The sequence below is a fragment of the Battus philenor genome, unplaced genomic scaffold (assembly GCF_028537555.1).
Source record: "Battus philenor isolate CCGP_79_NKW_IND1 unplaced genomic scaffold, ilBatPhil1.0.hap1 SCAF_1, whole genome shotgun sequence".
In the NCBI taxonomy this organism is placed as follows: Eukaryota; Metazoa; Arthropoda; class Insecta; order Lepidoptera; family Papilionidae; genus Battus; species Battus philenor.
In genome coordinates this window covers 17,052,992-17,071,748 of record NW_027181661.1, presented here as the reverse complement: position 1 = coordinate 17,071,748, position 18,757 = coordinate 17,052,992, and the positions used below count along the sequence as shown (strand labels likewise).

The window sequence follows — 18,757 nt, the reverse complement described above, 5'->3', positions numbered from 1 at the left end:
CGGCCATGTTTGAAAAAAAATTGGCGCCAACGAAACAATAAGCGCATTGGACGAACCAATGAACAATATGACGACTCTTTTTTTACTAACAAATTTCACTTACCTTATACCTGTTTTTATTATTATCTCGTATATTCAAATTACTTATCTTTTTATTTATGATACATATATAAAAAATCAAGGGTAAATGATCAGTTATCGACCGCCAAGAGTAGATAATTGTTGAATTACTAATATCACTATTTAAAAATAAAGAAAATTTAAGATTGTACGTATTTTTAAATACAAAATCGAATAAAATCAGAAATAAAAAAACATTGTTTACAGCCAATTCTCGAACCTACCTATATATATATATATATATATATATATATATATATATATATATATATATATATATATATATATGTGGTAGGTTCTAGAATATATATATGTATATAGTCCATGATGTGGTCCTTTCGTGAGGATCATGGAGACCAATCACTTCACGGAGTGCCTCCCAATACTTAAAACTGTAGATATCTTAAAATAGATTTTAGGCTAGGCAATATGCCCCTTATATATATCTTATCTATTTATCTATCTTATTATACCTTTTTTTAAATACTTTATCACCGTCTTTATAGTCGTAAGGCTTTTACAGCCAGATTTCATTTTTCTTACTTCATTTATTATTCAATTTAATTCACTTCATATTTTATTATTTGTATAATTACGTATCGTGGTATAAAATAAACTGATAATAACATGTTTTAATCTGCGTATGGATTCCATAACAAACTTTCGTTTCTTATTGTTACTTTTTTTCACGAAAGTTGCTAATATATTGTGGTTGAAGTGACAGGGGGGACATGACACTCGCGGAAATGATAACCGTCTTGGTCATATTAGGGGCAAGTCTATGCCTTCAAAAGAGTCCATCGACTGAAAAGAAATTAACACAATAGGCTTTTTAAAATCCGTTACACGGATACCTTAATTAAACAATATAACCTGCCACTTTACAGTGTAAAAAGGTTATTTAAAGCGCAACATGAGAATAAAGGAAACGCTTATATAAATTTTAAGGCTACCATCGGCTCTCTTCGCATAATAATACGATGAGTCATACGCGCGAGGCAATAAATCGTGACAAACGTTGTTACAGAGTATCGCGTATTACATTTACGTGTTCTTTAGTTGTAAATATTTTACATCTACTAAAATATTTAAGATCTAATTGATTTTTATATAATTCGACGTGGTTTCAGCCTGTAGGAAGGCATATGTTTCGTCCAAAAGATATTGGTGTGATACCTTAAGATATTAAAAGATAAATTAAAAATTAATACTTTAATAAATTAAAAATATCAAACTATAATCTAACCCAATTGGCATTTGTAGATTCCACCGGTGCGAGGTGGCAGGAATTATTGGGTACTTATCCTAAAATGTCATATAGGTAAGATAAAATCTTAAGAATTGGGAGACGCTTTGTTGAATGACCAGATTCTAGGACCCTCAGGAGAAAACATCAGCAAGGACTAACACAGTTTAGCATTGCAACTCAAGGAGACTACTATTATAGTGATGAAAGCAGCTCTTCAATCCTGCATCCAAGACTTAACAGAGTGTGATCCGCCATATTTTTTATAATCTATTGATTATTCAGTTATGAATCACACTAAGGAAAACCCCGGAATCGATGATCCAAGATTTATTCATAAAAAATAACTTCCTTTGATTTCTCATTTATATTTATAATGCTTATTAAATATTTATATATCTATACTAAATTTAATATAATATTTAAATTGTATTAGTATCGTGTTAATAATGCAAAGTACATATTCTAAATTTAAATATATACTTTATTTCGCAAGCGTCCGATTTCTATATTAACAATTGATAAAAAATCATTGTATCTATCTGTTATATTGATTTCAGAGATTTTTAAATTTAATAATGACAATATATTTAAAAGTTAAATCGCAGTTCCGTAGAATTTCAACAGTATACGTCTGAAGCTGTTTACTTCAAGTGACTTGCAATGACTGAAGGTGGGTAAATGAACTGCACTTTAGGAATTACCAACGTATCAATACGCTTACTAATCTCTCCATTATTCGATCTATTATTGTCTATTATTGTCATTGCCTATCTCTCTATAGATCACTGAGAGAATGTGATTGTACCAGTGTGTAACCACTTGTCAGGGGTATAAAAAGTCAAAAGTACTATTTCTCTTATTGGAGATATCTTTATATTTATTTATTTATAAAATATAATCTAACTTTTCCCGTCCAATGCAGCAATATTTACAATTTCATTCATGAAAATCAACTTAGATAAATAGTTATTAGATAAAACATCTATATTAAAAATATGAAAATATATATAATTGTAACTAAAATGCTTCTATAAAACTAATGATTTCTTTATTGACAACTATGTATGTCTTTACTATAAATGCTCTTGTAATGACTGATATGTAAGGCAATTAAACAGTTTATTAAACATAAACTTTAATAAAACAGAATTTAAAAAGGCGCCATTATAACGTAGATCAATATGAATGTATTCTGTATCTAAATGAACTCATCTGATTTTTTTTTTGTTTGTAACCAATGAATCAAAAGTTGAAAATGATATTAAGTAATATTTTTAACTATTTATCATTTTAAACTTCAGATATAATTGTAAAAAAATGCTTTTATTTGTGTAGCATTATTTATCGATCGCAAATGGAAGTAGAGACAGGTGTGAATGTATAAGAATTTACCTTAATTGAAGATACGAAGCCAGAACTTTAGAGTTTATAATCGCTCGGAACACCACAAACAATTATTCAGGGTGGAAACATAGGTTTAAACATCTTGCAAGTCTTACACATGTTTACTATATGGAACATGATACGCGACTCGCAGGGGAGTTTTCACTGCGGTTACCAGGCAACGGATATCAAGCGCTCACCTTGTTCCATTAAGAACGTCGGAACTTAAAGCAAAGGAAATATACAGATATAATACTTATAACCACTGGAACGAAACGTGATTCATTTTAAAATTTAATACTACTCAGGTTGTCATATCTTACGTCGGATTTCTGTTTAGTGTACTTTAACAAAATAACGACGTAATAGTGTAAGTAGGTTTAAATAGCTCTGTGAGCCTCTGTGTTTGGCACTAATAGGTTTAACATAACTCCTAAAGATGTCCCGTGGAGGGGTGAAACACGTGTTTTTGCCGCATACGCATTTATCAGCGGGCTGGCGGGCGGTGCACTTTGTTGCACGACTACCACTGCATGTGCGAAAGTGGCTAAATATTGGTCCTTTTCTTACTTACGTTTAAATAACGTCAAATAAAATGTATTGTATTTAAATTTTAAAGTTATATCGCCGGAAAATCTATTATGTTCTATTCAAGAACAATATTTTCATTTTCTCGGTAGAAGTAGGTGCTGTTAGCTCTAAGGCTTTTGCAGATTCATCTGACCTAAGTTCACGGAGCGGAAGAGTTCGTGAACTAAAAAACTTACAAACTAGGAAGTTAAAGCTGGTAGGGCGCCTACCAGTTGCACGGTGACGTTCGAACGTTGCTAAGGCTCTTTTCGGTAGAGCTTTGACGGGGTGTGTTGCTGGAGTGTGTTTCCGGCTTGGGACGGCAGCGTGGACCACAGGCGAGCCATGAAGGAATCCGGATCCAACCACGGTTCGCCCACGCTGTTCGCGATTAGTCAGCGGGCGGCCGCTCACTATAAACGGGTGTTGTGGCATGATGGGTGGTTTGGTTTTATTGTGTATAACCAGGTGACTTGTGTGGAGTGTAGCAGATGCAGTGGTTCAGATCTAGCATAGTATCCCATCCCCCCATAGGTATCTTAGAAAGAGACCTATGCCATGCAGTAGACTTCTATGCACTGAAACGACTGTACGATAAATATAACAATTCTGAAGGTCTCACATTTCTATTCCATGTGCCATATTAAATGCCGCATACTATAATTTTAGAACAAATCTTCGAGTTCGATCCGTGACGTGGTCGTTTTGGATTGGCCTCATAATAAGGGTCAAAGTTACCAAAAGAGTAACGGAACTGCAGATGACCATCACCAATGTAACTCCAAGAATTGCTCGTGTAAAGTGGTATCGGGAGAGGCACATCTTTTTTTATGGCCTCTGCTATTGGAGGCCTCTCGTACCCCTAATTAATTGGGATCAGGGTCTATGTTTACAAATAAGTTTTTCAGATTTTTCATCTTCATTAACTCACTGTCATACTTCCCAATTTCTTTTATTCTTACTTTATTTTCATCACAAAATCTTTCATTTTGTTCTTTCATTCCTTCATGCTTTCATCGCCTTCCTTCCATCATCTTATTACTCTTAGGTGGCTAGGTACATTATTTTTTTATTCTTTATTTTATTATTTAAATATTCTTTTTTTATCACAGTTTTCTTTGGGTTGTGCTTTCTTAATACATTAATACACTTTTCTTATTCTATTTTTCCTATTATTAATTTGTTTCTATTGGGCGAGGTTCATCGGTCGTGCAACTGATGGCCGCAGGGGTTGAAAGGTTCACGAGTCACGAGACATTGCAAGACTGGTAATCGTGGTGACCTTGAGAAGAAGCCGCAGTTCAATTTTCTTGCACCAGCTCGTTTTGTATCTTCTGCATCATGTATTCATTCGACACAGCAAATCGCTCGATGCGGGCAGTATAAGACCAATCATCGATCTTTGGGGATAGACCATGCCAGGTATGGGCATCTATTAAAATTTCACATAGATATTTCTCATATTTTCTATGTGCTGAATACGTATAAATATTTTTCGTAAAATAATTCGCATATTCTTAGAATTGTAAACTATATTGTTTATAGTTAAACATACTATGAATTACTATTGGTGTAAATATTTAAAATACTTTACTCAGTTGCTTTTATTCAGTTTTGTAGTTTTTTTTTTCATAGTCAAGTCCAAACCGCGTCAAATTGATGTTTCTATTTACTGTTGTATTTATAATTATGCATTATACTGTATTTATTATAAGTATAAATGCTTTGTACATAGAAATGTACATTTATGTTTTATATATGTTTGAACCTATGACAACGGATGTTACAATCATTTACCACTATGCTACTGCCAGTTTTAATTTGATATACTATATTTTATTACATATAAGCTGCGACATATTTTTTGCAATCAGAAACTGTGGGCAATTTTATTTCCTACATATTTATTGGTAAATAAACTATTAATAAAAAAAAGAAAAAAACGTTTTTATGATATTGGTCTTAATATTTATTTACTTAACATTATTATATACTTTATATTATTGTTAATAATTAGTAGTTTTTTTTAATTATAATAATGTTGTAACGTTTTATCCATGCAAATAAACTGTTAAAAATGTTATTGTATTTTCATTTTGAATCTGTATTTTAGACGGTACTTTTTGTTTTTATTATATTGTTAAGAGCCTGCTTTTGACTATTTCGTTTGACGTCAAATTTTTGACAGCTAGTAATGCGTATTTTATTTAGTGTATGGGAAACGAAAAATGTTGTATGCACTTTTTTTCTCGCAACTATTATTTTTTTTCCGTCCGCTAATGCCTTCCTAGGACCTTAAAAAATGTTGTAAATATTAGCGGAATAGATTGAAAGCTTTAACGAATCTTAAGATTAGCAATATATATGACAAATCATTTCTATTTATACTACATGTGTTTATTTATATTTGAGTACAATTTAATGCGGATTGAGATTGGATTGAATGACATTAGTGAAATGAAACTTGCCTGTCGTCTGCCTGTTCAAGGTGTTGGAAAAAAATATACACTGCACGTACTTCTAATGCAATATCTTGTTAAATGCATATTAATTCTTACTTAATGTTTCTAGTTGCTTAAGACATCCAACCTATATAGAATGTATGATTGACTTATGACATTTGAACATATTCTCTCACTTCGTGCCTTTCTAAGCTTATAGTTCCAACTGGATTGGTGTTTAAATTGGTAAAAGTTAAGTTAAAAATTAAAAAAATAAAGTTAAAAAATTGGTTAAAGTTAAATTGGTAGTGACCAGGCCATGTGGTGCATAGCATATGTGACCGCTGGGATATTAGGCTTATGGAGTTGAGACCGGCAAAACTAGGCGAAGTCAAGCAAACGAAGAGAAGTCAAGACAAGTTCGTTGAAGTGATATAAAGAGGTTGGATTCGACAACGAGGAAGTTCTTCACGGACGCCGAGATGGCATACCGTGTACTGCGCACAATAGAACTGGACTCGTATCTGGCTTAAATGTTCACGGGGCACAGGGGATTCTTAGAGTACCTGGTCAGGTTTAAGCTCAAATGGAGTACCTTGTCCATCTGTGACCCAGCGGTGGACGATACCGTGTTGCACGCAATTACATGCTGTCCGCGATATGGAAGGCTTTGAGTGGGTTGCGAAATGTAAACGGGTAAGTTCCTTCTTGGAAGAAGAGGGGAACCGTCACACTTTTGTTTTTTATTGCAGGGTGGTGGATGACGGAATTAGGCAAAATAAAACCGTGGAACGTGAAGTGTGGAGAGAGATGGGAGGCGATAGGTAAATGTAATGAGTGTGAATGCTGTATGTTGAATGTATGATGAATGATAGAAAATATAAAGAATGAAAGAGTGATAGTGAAAGTAGGAGGATGTATATACATGCCATGAAAAGAAAATGGGGGAAAGAGGTCCGATGCAGGCCTTTTGCAACCGATATTGAAAATGTATGAGCTCTATGTCCGAAACTGAAAGTAATATAACTAAAATTTCTAATATTATAACCATACATAACTAGTAGAAACATTTAAATAATTATAATCACAAATCTATAGCACATTCAAACACCAAAGTTATAGATATCGAGACATATAAAAAAATGAATTCTCTATAAAAGTGTACTCTGTGAAATTGATTATGAAGAAATAAATAAATAATAGATTGGTAAATAATTTCGAATCCAGTAATTGCATACTTTATGTTGGCGCAGCGAAAAGATAGATAAGAAAGCTTTTTAAATACACGGTGTTTTTAAGCCTCTAACGAAGACCGGGATGAAGTTCCAACTCCGCCGTATTATAATAGATGATTACAGCATATATTGTCTGTCATCATTTGTATGCGCATCAGGACTCTGTCGACGACTGTGGAACGCTGTCATGGACTCTAAACGCATTATCCTTGTGTCGACGTTGATTTTTTTAATTATTACACTACACTTGATTTATTTAATGACAGTAATAATATTTACATACAGTACAAAAAAGACAGAGAGCGGATGGCTTTACGAACGGTTGTGGTAGCTACCTATAGCATTTCATTTACTATCACAGAAGAATAGTAAAGTTTTGTTTTATTTTAATATGAAAAAATAAAAACAATGCGTGTAATTGAAAACGTAATATTTAATAAACGAAATATAACAAAAATAAATATTGTCCATGGATTTTTTTAATGAAAATAATAGATAGGAATAATAAACAAGGTAATCTTTAGATTTCAAATTAAATTGATAGGGAAAAGCACTCGAAGTCAACATTTGAAGATTTTTTTAAGAGGGCAACAAAATACTTGATGTTTTGCGAGAATACAAATCGGCTTAACAAAATTGATGAATATCATATCATAATAATTGGTGGAAACCTACTTTAATTAGATACGTAATCTGTATTACATAACACAGATTAAACATAAAAAATACTTATTTATATATAATTATGTAAAATAATTATTTATATATAACAAATATCTAATTATAACTAAAATAAATATATGTAAATAAACTTCTGTCAGTGTAAAATAATAAATTGTTTAAAAAAATTTAAAATCAAATCTGTGTTAATAATAATTGATAAATTCATCTATTTTTGTCAATCTTTTAAAAAGTATATTGAATATTTTAAAAAACAACAAAATAACATTTAAATTAATTATATCTAAAATTAAAAGTAGTGGGAAACAAAATTAAACCACATAAACATTATTAAATTTGGATCTGAAAGATTATAAATTAACATTAAATTAAAATAAATATTATACCTCCTTAATCGAATTAATATGTCGTTAAAATAGTCAAATAATTACGATATTATATGTTTCATTTAACATAGCAGAGCATACCAAAATAGCCAGTGTCTAATATGGTATATATGTAAAATATTACAAGTACAAAGTATTACATATGTATGTAAAAGTGTTTGTAAGTATATGCACTCACACCTATATACAATGGTTTAAAATTATACAACCCTAAGTCTATTGTTTCTATATTAAAATGAAATGCAAAGTTTTGATAATGTTGCCAAAATAAAATAAAAAAATTTGGCGACATTATCAAAAAAAATATATTTTGTATCTATGTGAATTTTACGTGAATGTATTTTATAATCATTTATCGCTTTTAGAGATATGTGACAAAAGATTTGCCTCTGTTAACTTCTGTTTTTTTATAGTTTCAATTTCGATTTTGTTCTAAATTGTGTTCCTTTCTTAGATTCCTCACTCCACACATATTACACAAACAGCAACACAGACTGGACCAGGTAAGCCTCATTTTAAATACCTCATCCTCCATCACGATGTCTTATGTAGGTTAGGAAACGAATGCTTCAGTTCATAGTATAGTTCACGGACTTTTCCATTCCGTGAACTTATTCCCGATGAAGCTTTAAAAGCCTTAGGGCTAACAGCAAAAACATCTCGAAACTGTACAGTACATCCGAGACGGCGAAACTTCGACTCGTTAGTTTGTCTGGCACTTCCTACATTGTTACTGTGATATCAGTCCGCATAGAACTGCACGCTCTTCATCAGAATCAACTGCAACCAAGCAAGATTATTCTTGCTTGCTTGGAGTTGATGCTAGTTAGCCTGGAGGAAAGGGTTCTTGAACTTAAAAATAAAACAGAAGTTGGACAGACGCATTCCAGTTAAAGCACACTACCTGAGTAGAGCTGTATAGTGTTGATGTTGTGTATGCGGCTTGGGTCAGCAGCGTGGACCACAGGCGAGCTAAGGATGCATCCGGATCCAAACTCGGTTCGCCCACGCTGTTCGCGGTACTCTAAGAACGGGTGTTTAACCTCTAATTCACCATCTTTACAGTGTTCAAGACTTTTTATATATATAAGAAGTGTTTTCTTATTAAACCCATCCCATCATTACTATTACTGTATGTCGTGTCATTGTAATCTTCTGTATTAATGTCGATTCTTAACCGCGATGCCGCTTTTGTAAGTTTTTGAAGCAACTAGCGCCATCTGTTGACGCCAGCCGAAATTACAGAGCTGCGACATGTGTATAAAATATACATACATATATAAATTTTATTTACGTTTATAATAAAAAAAATAATTAGTGATTTAGTTTAATTGTAGTTATTTTGAGTGCTCTCTCTTTTAATAAATCCGACTTTTAATTAATTATATATTATACTTATATATATTCTTATTTTTATAGTGCCTTTATATATAATTAAAACTATGTTGTTTCCGCTCCTATATATATACCGCTTTGATTTTCATATTGGACCAGAGCCATGTGATGCAAGGTTTGTTTGAAGACCTGCCTCTTTTGAAATCACCCTGTAGTATACAGGATGATTGAAACTGCAGAAGATATGTATCTATACGTGTAGTGGTCAAAACTGCTACAATTTAAGAATTTCTGGAGTTTAGCTTCGTCACCGTCGCTGTTCGGTAGACCCTTCAATAGATGAACTGACGACATGGTAAATGCCCTAGAAAGTCGTTGAACGCGGCAGGTCATTGTTACGTTCTATGAGGGAAGCCTCTGCGTTCCATACCACGTAATATCATATTATTTCACATCGTAGTTTACGTTTGGATTGTTGCGGTGTGTAGCTGTCTTCAATTCGCTTCACCAAAATCCTCTTGCCTGCACCTAGACATTGTTTGCGATAACAAATTGTTCAATATAGACGAGAATTCAATACGCAACTATTGGAAATGGGTTTGTTCTCACACAGACTCAATACGGCGGACGGTACTGGATTTATCAATGTACCAGTAAAAGCATTGAGGTGACCTAAAATTTGATTTTAGTTGCATATGTATATATATATATATATATATATGTGTGTGTGTGTGAGGTTTAAAAATACATTTACGTATCATAGGGCCTGACGGTGGTGCCTCGTATTTGGGACTCGATCTAGGCGTCAATACCGACTAAAAGCAATCCTCTCTCTTCGGTATCCCTGTTCCACACGTGATGGAAGTTAGACATTACTTCGCGGGGGGAGGGGATCTAGCCGCAGCTTTCCCTGATAAATTTTCTATTCAGACCAGCTTGCTCCACTTTTAATATTTTTCGTGTGTGTGTTATAAACATTGGTAGTTACACCGGGGGTACTTTCACTCCATCTCTTCTTCTTCTTCCTTCCCTTTTCATTTGGGGTCGGATCTCCTTATCAATTTGCGCCAGGTTACCCTATCCTGGGTTGTCTCTGCATCAAGTTGAAGGGTTTCCAGTTCCTTTCCAATATTGGACTACCACGTAGCTTTTGGACGCCCTCTCCCTCTTGGGAATTCTGGGAGGCTTAAGGCAGTTTTTACCACGCGGTCGTCTGATTTTCGTTGAATGTGGCCATACCATCGCAATCTATTTTCCTGTAATTTGCTGGAGATCGGAGCTACCTTAAATGAACCTCTGTACTTTCACTACATCTAGTCGCTAAATCAGGGCATGTCATGGCGGTTAAAATATATATGCCCACTGCAAGGCACAGGCCTATCCAAGCCCCAAAGATATCTGTCGGAGATCGCTTTATGGTATTACGTTACGCAGAGGACTGTGTTATTACTAATTCATAAAGAGGATTAATGTAAGATTGCATCGCAGGAATCGAACCGATCGCAAATCTCAGCTCTAACTCTATTTGATATGCACACAGCAAGAGATGGGATTATTAGTTAGTAAATAACATGTTTCAGAAGTATATCAATTGCTAATACGATTACATGGAAACATTTTCCGATACCACGTGATACACTACTAAAGGTATAGTCTCAAAACTTTGTTACAATTGTTAAAAGTTTCCTTGTTTTTTCTTGGATTAAGGATGTATTGAATATTATTAATAAAACATTGTTTGAGAATTTTTTTGCTACATTAAACTAATGTTTAACTTAGATTAAATATTAGTTCAAAGATTTTTTTAATTAAAATTTCGTTCGACGTGAGTTCGAAATGAGAATAAATGGTAGTGGATTCGAAAGTGATGGGATTATCGCTGCATAGGCAAATGGCACTCAACACATTCGTCTCTACACATATGGCATTAGATAAGTCACATACTAAGTATAAGTCATGTTGCAACACTACTTCAATGTCATATGTGTTCTAATTTTAAACAAATTCATTAGTTTACGAAACCTTTTTATAAAAAAACACTAAATATCGCAATGATATTTGAATGTTTCTTGAAAACTAAACAAATATTACGTTAATATACCTTATTTCAATGGTCAAGACAATAATTAAAATAAGATATATATTAAATTTACAGGATGATCAGTTAGACGTGTAAAAACTTTCAAAGGGTGTACAAATAGCTAAATTATTGTCAAAAACCTATACCAAAATCAATGACTTCATAAATAAATAACGTAATTATAATATACTAAAAAAATCATTTAAAAAATGCAATTTACTACATATTAACACATTAAAATTTACTTTAATATACGAGATGAGAGATTTCTTTAAAAAAAAAAACATATGAAACGCTATATTTAATTTACATGTTTGTGAAACTTAGTAACAATCTCAGAAGTACCTGAACTTGCACAGTAGTTTTCTTAGAACAAGACGAATGTTTACACCACTTTTCAGACAACTTATACGCCGAAACAAATTCTAAGAAATACATGCTATCTCTTGTTTAAGTTAAGCATTCAAATAAACTGTCCGCTGTATTTATATCTATCCTTGCAGACTTTGTAATGACAGAAGTAATGAGCTTGTCGCATTAGAATGGGAAAGTAACTAATATAACATATTTCGAATTCTTAATAAGTATTTATTATTTATTAACACTTTCTTGTACACCATAAGCAATAAATGGAGGGGAAAAAAACAATGCGTACGGTGTAATAGGCGGTCTTATCGTTCAAGGCAATCTCTGAACGACAATCTTTGGATGGAGATGAGAGACATGAAGGAGAGGGCATTTTAGGGTGTAAGTACATGCGAATGCATATATTACTACTAGCTGATCCCGCTAACGTTGTTTTGCAAAAAAAATTGATATTTTAATTTACAAATAAAAAATAAGGGTTGATCGTAGAGGGGTGAAAATTTATGGTTGTGTATATTCTTGTATGCTGTATCATAAAAAAGTAAAAACAAAAAATTTCGATAAAAAAATAAAAAAAAATATTTTTAAGTGTGAACAACCTTTATCACGTAGGGGTATAGAAAATAGATAGTAGCCGATTCTCAGACATTAAATTTTGTAAAAATCAGTCAAGCCGTTTCAGAGGAGTTCAAGTTCGAACACCGTGACACAAGAATTTTGTATATTAGATATCGATACATACATATATAACCAATCAACCTGTGTAAATAATTTCGAGTAAGAAATTTGTTGCCAAATTCCCCAATAGAGATGCAACGGTATACACAAATTGTAGGATCGCAGTGGATGGAACCCGGATATAATTGGGTAGGACAGTGCCCGGGTCCGGATATTACGAGCCGGTTGAAAACGCCCGCCGGCGCTCACCTGTCCGCTTCACCGCAGTTCCCACGTGCCTTTGATAAAGGCACTGTTTATGATAACAGACAACTCGCACGGAAACTCGTCGCGGAAACAATATACTGCTCTCAAAACATAAGGCAATCCTTTTTTTTACAGACAACTGTAATATGTATTTATTATTTAACATTATGCACGTTGTAGATATAGATAATATCCGGTTTAAGAGACGAAGGAAGTGCACTTTTACCATTTTTTAAATGCTAACAGCGATTTAGCGCATCTAATTGTAAAATATTTCTCCATTAACATAGTACAATGAGAGCATTGTCAATTTCAAGTTGTCCGATGATCTAAACAACCTATATATAAAAACCCAAAATAAATACAGATTTTTGAAATGAAATGACTTCCACTAAGTTAATAATATCTTTAATTTGTATTAGGTTTATTTTACTTTGGTTTTAAATATATTTTAAACGCATAAACAAATTGCCGACAAAGAAATAACTTTATTGAATAACAATATCATCTTAATTTATAGATATAAATTTGTAGTCTAACTCTAGCAAAAAACTGTTACTATTTATATGTATTGAGTCAAATGTATTTATATAAACTTTATAAATTAACCTCAAAATATGCTAAAATTGCTCTCCATGTTTTAGCACATTTCTAAAAGATCGTCTTGTTAATGTCTTAAAATACAGTACAGTAATATTGTACTTTTTTTTATTTAATCCATTCCAACCATATGCATATATTTATAAACAATCATTGACCTCCAGTACAAAGACGATCGCAAATCTTCAAAAGGCGAACGGATTTTATGAGATTGTCTATGCTCATAAATCATCTGTGCAATTATACTGCGACATAAAACTTTGAATCATTCGAGAATCATTGAGGAAGAATGAAAGAATCTACTAGAAGAATCTAGTATCATTTTGAGCTCAACTATAATGTATTCGTATATGACATAAATCATCTGTACAATTATACTGCGACATAAAACTTTGAATCATTCGAGAATCATTGAGGAAGAATGAAAGAATCTATTGGAAGAATCTAGTATCATTTTGAGCTCAACTATAATGTATTCGTATATGACATAAATCATCTGTACAATTATACTGCGACATAAAATTTTGAATCATTGAGGAAGAATGAAAGAATCTACTAGAAGAATCTAGTATCATTTTGAGCTCAACTATAATGTATTCGTATATGACATAAATCATCTGTACAATTATACTGCGACATAAAACTTTGAATCATTCGAGAATCATTGAGGAAGAATGAAAGAATCTATTGGAAGAATCTAGTATCATTTTGAGCTCAACTATAATGTATTCGTATATGACATAAATCATCTGTACAATTATACTGCGACATAAAACTTTGAATCATTCGAGAATCGTTGAGGAAGAATGAAAGAATCTATTGGAAGAATCTAGTATCATTTTGAGCTCAACTATAATGTATTCGTATATGACATAAATCATCTGTACAATTATACTGCGACATAAAATTTTGAATCATTGAAGAAGAATGAAAGAATCTATTGGAAGAATCTAGTATCATTTTGAGCTCAACTTTAATGTATATATATCTTTAAATAGATTCATGTGGATTCAAAACGCCACATCTACAATAAACTGAATTGTTTTCTTTATCGGTGTTCACTGCCAAATGTCTTTAAGTCAGTAAAACCTAATCTGCAATTAAACCTATAGACGCTCACTGAAAGGTATATGCCTCCCTTAAAAATCGCCTCTATCACCGGCTGCCCACATTCAGCGATTTCCCTATGGTGTCGTCTACCTAGAAGGCTTTACCGCGCCTAGTCTACCTAAATGAACGCACCACTCGGAAACCTTTCGGACTTTATAGCCATCTATTACATGAGCATCCCTTACCCATTGTCAATGCCACTTCAAATGAGTAATTTCTGAATCTAGAATTTCTCTTTTAATTTATCGCATCATAATTCTAGACATTACGGAGGTATTTGGCGGAGGTCTATGTCTTGGTGTATATCTATCGGCAATAAAAGAACAATACATATAATTCTAGACATTACTGAAGAGTACTTTGTATATAAAATACTTGTATATAAAAGTGTTATTATAATATGTTAATAATAACTAAATACAGTACATCATTACATTAGATCATACGTGAACAATGGTTAAGCTATATCTCAGGTATCGAACCCGCAACTTACGATGTCATTGCATAATTACAAATCAGTTAATAACCACACGATTATTCAAGCAGTCAATTTTAATAATTAACACGGATTATATTAACCCATTAATGGTCAAACGCATTATATATGTAAATTTGTAATAATTTAAGTTTGTGTTCGTTATGTGATTTAAAAAAATATCTTTATAAAGCCCTTCGTCCGCAGTGACTTTTTGCAGGGAAGCTGTGACGCTGTCGCGAGTTCGTATCGATATAGACGCGGACGCTATATACACTGATCCAAGATTCAGTCGCGATGCAAACGCGATACTGTCGCGATTCTGTTGCTATTAAAACGCAATACTGTTGCGATTCATACACGATACTGTTGAGATTCAAACGCGATACTATCACGATGCTAACGCACTACTGTCGCGATTCTGTTGCTGTTAAAACGCAATACTGTAACAATTCTTCTGCGATTGAAACGCGTTACCGTAGCGATTCAAACGCGATACTGTTGCGATTCAAACGCGATACTATAATGATGCTAACGCACTACTGTCGCGATGCAAACGCGATACTGTCGCTATTCTGTTGCTATTAAAACGCGATACTGTCGCTATTCTGTTGCTATTAAAACGCGATACTGTCGCTATTCTGTTGCTATTAAAACGCGATACTGTCGCTATTCTGTTGCTATTAAAACGCGATACTGTGGCGATTAAAAACAATACTGTTGCGATTAAAACGCGATACTGTTGCAATTAAATCGCGATACTGTTGCGATTCATACACGATACTGTTGCGATTCAAACGCGATACTATCACGATGCTAACGCACTACTGTCGCGATTCTGTTGCTGTTAAAACGCAATACTGTAACAATTCTTCTGCGATTGAAACGCTATACTGTGGCGATTCAAACGCGATACTGTTGCGATTCAAACGCGATACTATAATGATGCTAACGCACTACTGTCGCGATTCTGTTGCTATTAAAACGCAATGCTGTCACAATTCTTCTGCGATTGAAACGCGATACTGTGGCGATTCAAACGCGATACTGTTGCGATTCAAACGCGATACTATAATGATGCTAACGCACTACTGTCGCGATACTGTTGCTATTAAAACGCAATGCTGTCACAATTCTTCTGCGATTGAAACGCTATACTGTGGCGATTCAAACGCGATACTTTCGCGATGCCAACGCCACACTGTCGCGATACAATTGCAATACTGTCGCGATTATGTTGCTATTAAAACGCGATATTGCCGCAATTAAAACGCGATATTGCCGCAATTAAAACGCGATACTGCCACAATTCAAACGCCATACTGTCACGATGCAAGCGCGATACTATCACGATGCCAGTTCGATTCAGTAGTGCATTGCAAATGCGACTAACACGCTTTAGTATCCGTAGAAGATGCGACATTGTCGCGCGTTTAATAAACGCATCATATATAACGTAACCTATATAAGGAGATTAAAAAATAAGCCAAAATTAACTAAATTTTTTTATGTGTTGTGATGGACTTTATGTTAGCCGACTAAGGCTTTGTGCAGCTTCATCGATATTGAACCAGCGAACACAAGAGAGAGAGAGAGAGTAAAAAATTACCGCAGGATAATCACATCCTAGTTACATAGAAGACGTACGCACAAAGAGGGACTACACTCGTGTAGGTGTATAGTGTTGTAACTGTAGCGTAGTGTAGGCAGGCGAAGCGAGGACTGGAGGCTCGATATTAAAATATAAATCTAGTACAACCTTTAAATGAAGCATCGGTTACAAAAACGAATTGAATTTTGTATCATATGATAAGCATTTTGTTTAAAATGCGTGTAAACTACATATAAACAAATAGAAAGGTTTTTTTACGGTTACAGGACCTAGGCTTCGTTTTTGATAGCAAAACTCGAAGGCTCCCTCTTTAGCCTCGGCTCGGACTGTTAAATACAACCTTTTTTTAATTTTCTCACTGTTACGTCTTTCTTGATTTCTCTCGTTTTTCTTTTATCCGTCACATTATTTTGCATTCCCATCCATTTCTTTAGCTTTCATACCTTACTCGTTCCGTTACCGTTCGTCTCGGAAGCTATATTACAATTTAGATTTATTTATGTATTTACTTTATTTATTTTACACTTTGTTAAATTCTAATTTCTTATTTTTTTATTTTCAATTACTACTGCGTTTTATATCCTTTTATTAGTGTAATTACTACTTTCTAGCAGTAATCAAGATTGTTCGGTAGCTTTCCTCTTTACTTATCAATGAGATGATGTTCCATTCTTCTGTTTTTCAATATTACTTTATTACAAGTTTGAGAGGTCACCGAGCACTTAGATCACTTGAGCGAATGCACCGTGGTATAACTTAAAAAGCCTCCGAGAGGCGAGATAAACCTCTTGTTCAATTGCTACTACCAGGTTGAGTAACTACTGAAAATCCAGCAAATTTTAACTAGTAAACAGGCTTTAAAGGAGCGAGTTTTTTAAACAAAATTAACATATAAACTTCATATCTCAATAACTTTATATGAATATATTTGCAAATGGTATAAATATATCGCAATTATTATTCTTAATTGAACACATAATAATACATAACTTGTGTAAAGAATGTTAAATTAAAGATAAGAAAATAACACTGCTAACTACTTTTAGGTTTGTAAAACGACACCGTATCTAGTCAAGGTAAATCGTTTAACACTTTCAAAGTGTCACGAAGTTTACTCATTAGATAATCTAGTTATAAAACACATTACTTTTTACTTTTTTTAAAAGATACGGATATAAATAATGTATGTGTTGGTAAAATATGTTAACAGTAGGTTAAATGAGGCAGTAGGATCATGTAGAATCGATATGCCTTAGTTGAAGTCATTCTCAAAGTATTCCAATGCAGACGTCATCAAGCCTTATTTATTCTCTTGTTAATTTTTTATTAACACCAATTTGTTTTTATTTAATTATCTAAATTACAGTTGCTAGATATAAATCCACTCACGTGACACGTAAACCGATTCCAAAGCCTCGCTTATGTCTGTAATTATTTTTTATTAACTTCACTCTAAAAATAAAGATGTAGTAACATATATGTATGTATAACGGACGTTATACATATATAGTGATTCAGTAAGAGATAAGTAATAAGAAAGATATGTTTAGATGTAATAATAAAATTAGTACTCACGCTAATAAGTGAACATCTTGCAGTAAACAAAACACACTTTTAACATTAACTTTCTAAAATTAACTTTAAAAAAAAGTTTAAACAAAATCTCGCAGGTTCGACGGCCAAGCGCAGAGGTGGGTGACGGAATGCGACTCTTGCGCAGGTAATCGCTGTGGTGTTACATCGCCTATGTGTGAGTGAATGTATACACGCGTCGTAAGCGTAGCCTTTTGCGTATATGTACATTACGTCTGTGTGCGTTCGTAGCGGTGAAATACACTTGTGTTAAAGCCTGTGATTAAGTCAACCAACACCGTAGTCGTGGACGAAAATATTACTAACTAACCGCCATCTATACTCGTTTATTTTAATTAGTAAAATTTTAAACAATTTTTTTTTTGGTTCTTTGTTTCTTTTAACATGAATGAAATAAAAATGCATTTGGTTATATCCTTGATTAGTAGCAGTTATAATTAAGAAAGTTAATATTTTGATTCCCAAACGAGACAGTAACAATTTGCGCATGTCTAGTATATAAAGTGAAATTTTATAAATGTCACTTTTCTACAATTATTCTATCTTTCCCTTACATATCCATTTTCTCTTTCATTCGATACCATTCTTTCTTCTCCT

General features: G+C 33.3%; 1 protein-coding gene across 1 annotated transcript in view; it reads right to left on the bottom strand.

Moving 5' to 3' along the window:
• grnd (grindelwald) overlaps positions 1 to 18,257 on the bottom strand; it is a 38,750-nt gene extending 20,493 nt beyond the window's left edge. The window contains exon 1 of the mRNA XM_068777834.1: positions 18,143 to 18,257. The gene's annotated coding sequence lies outside the window, so the exon portion shown is untranslated. The remainder of the gene's footprint in view (positions 1 to 18,142) is intronic.
• Positions 18,258 to 18,757: the final 500 nt, after the last annotated feature.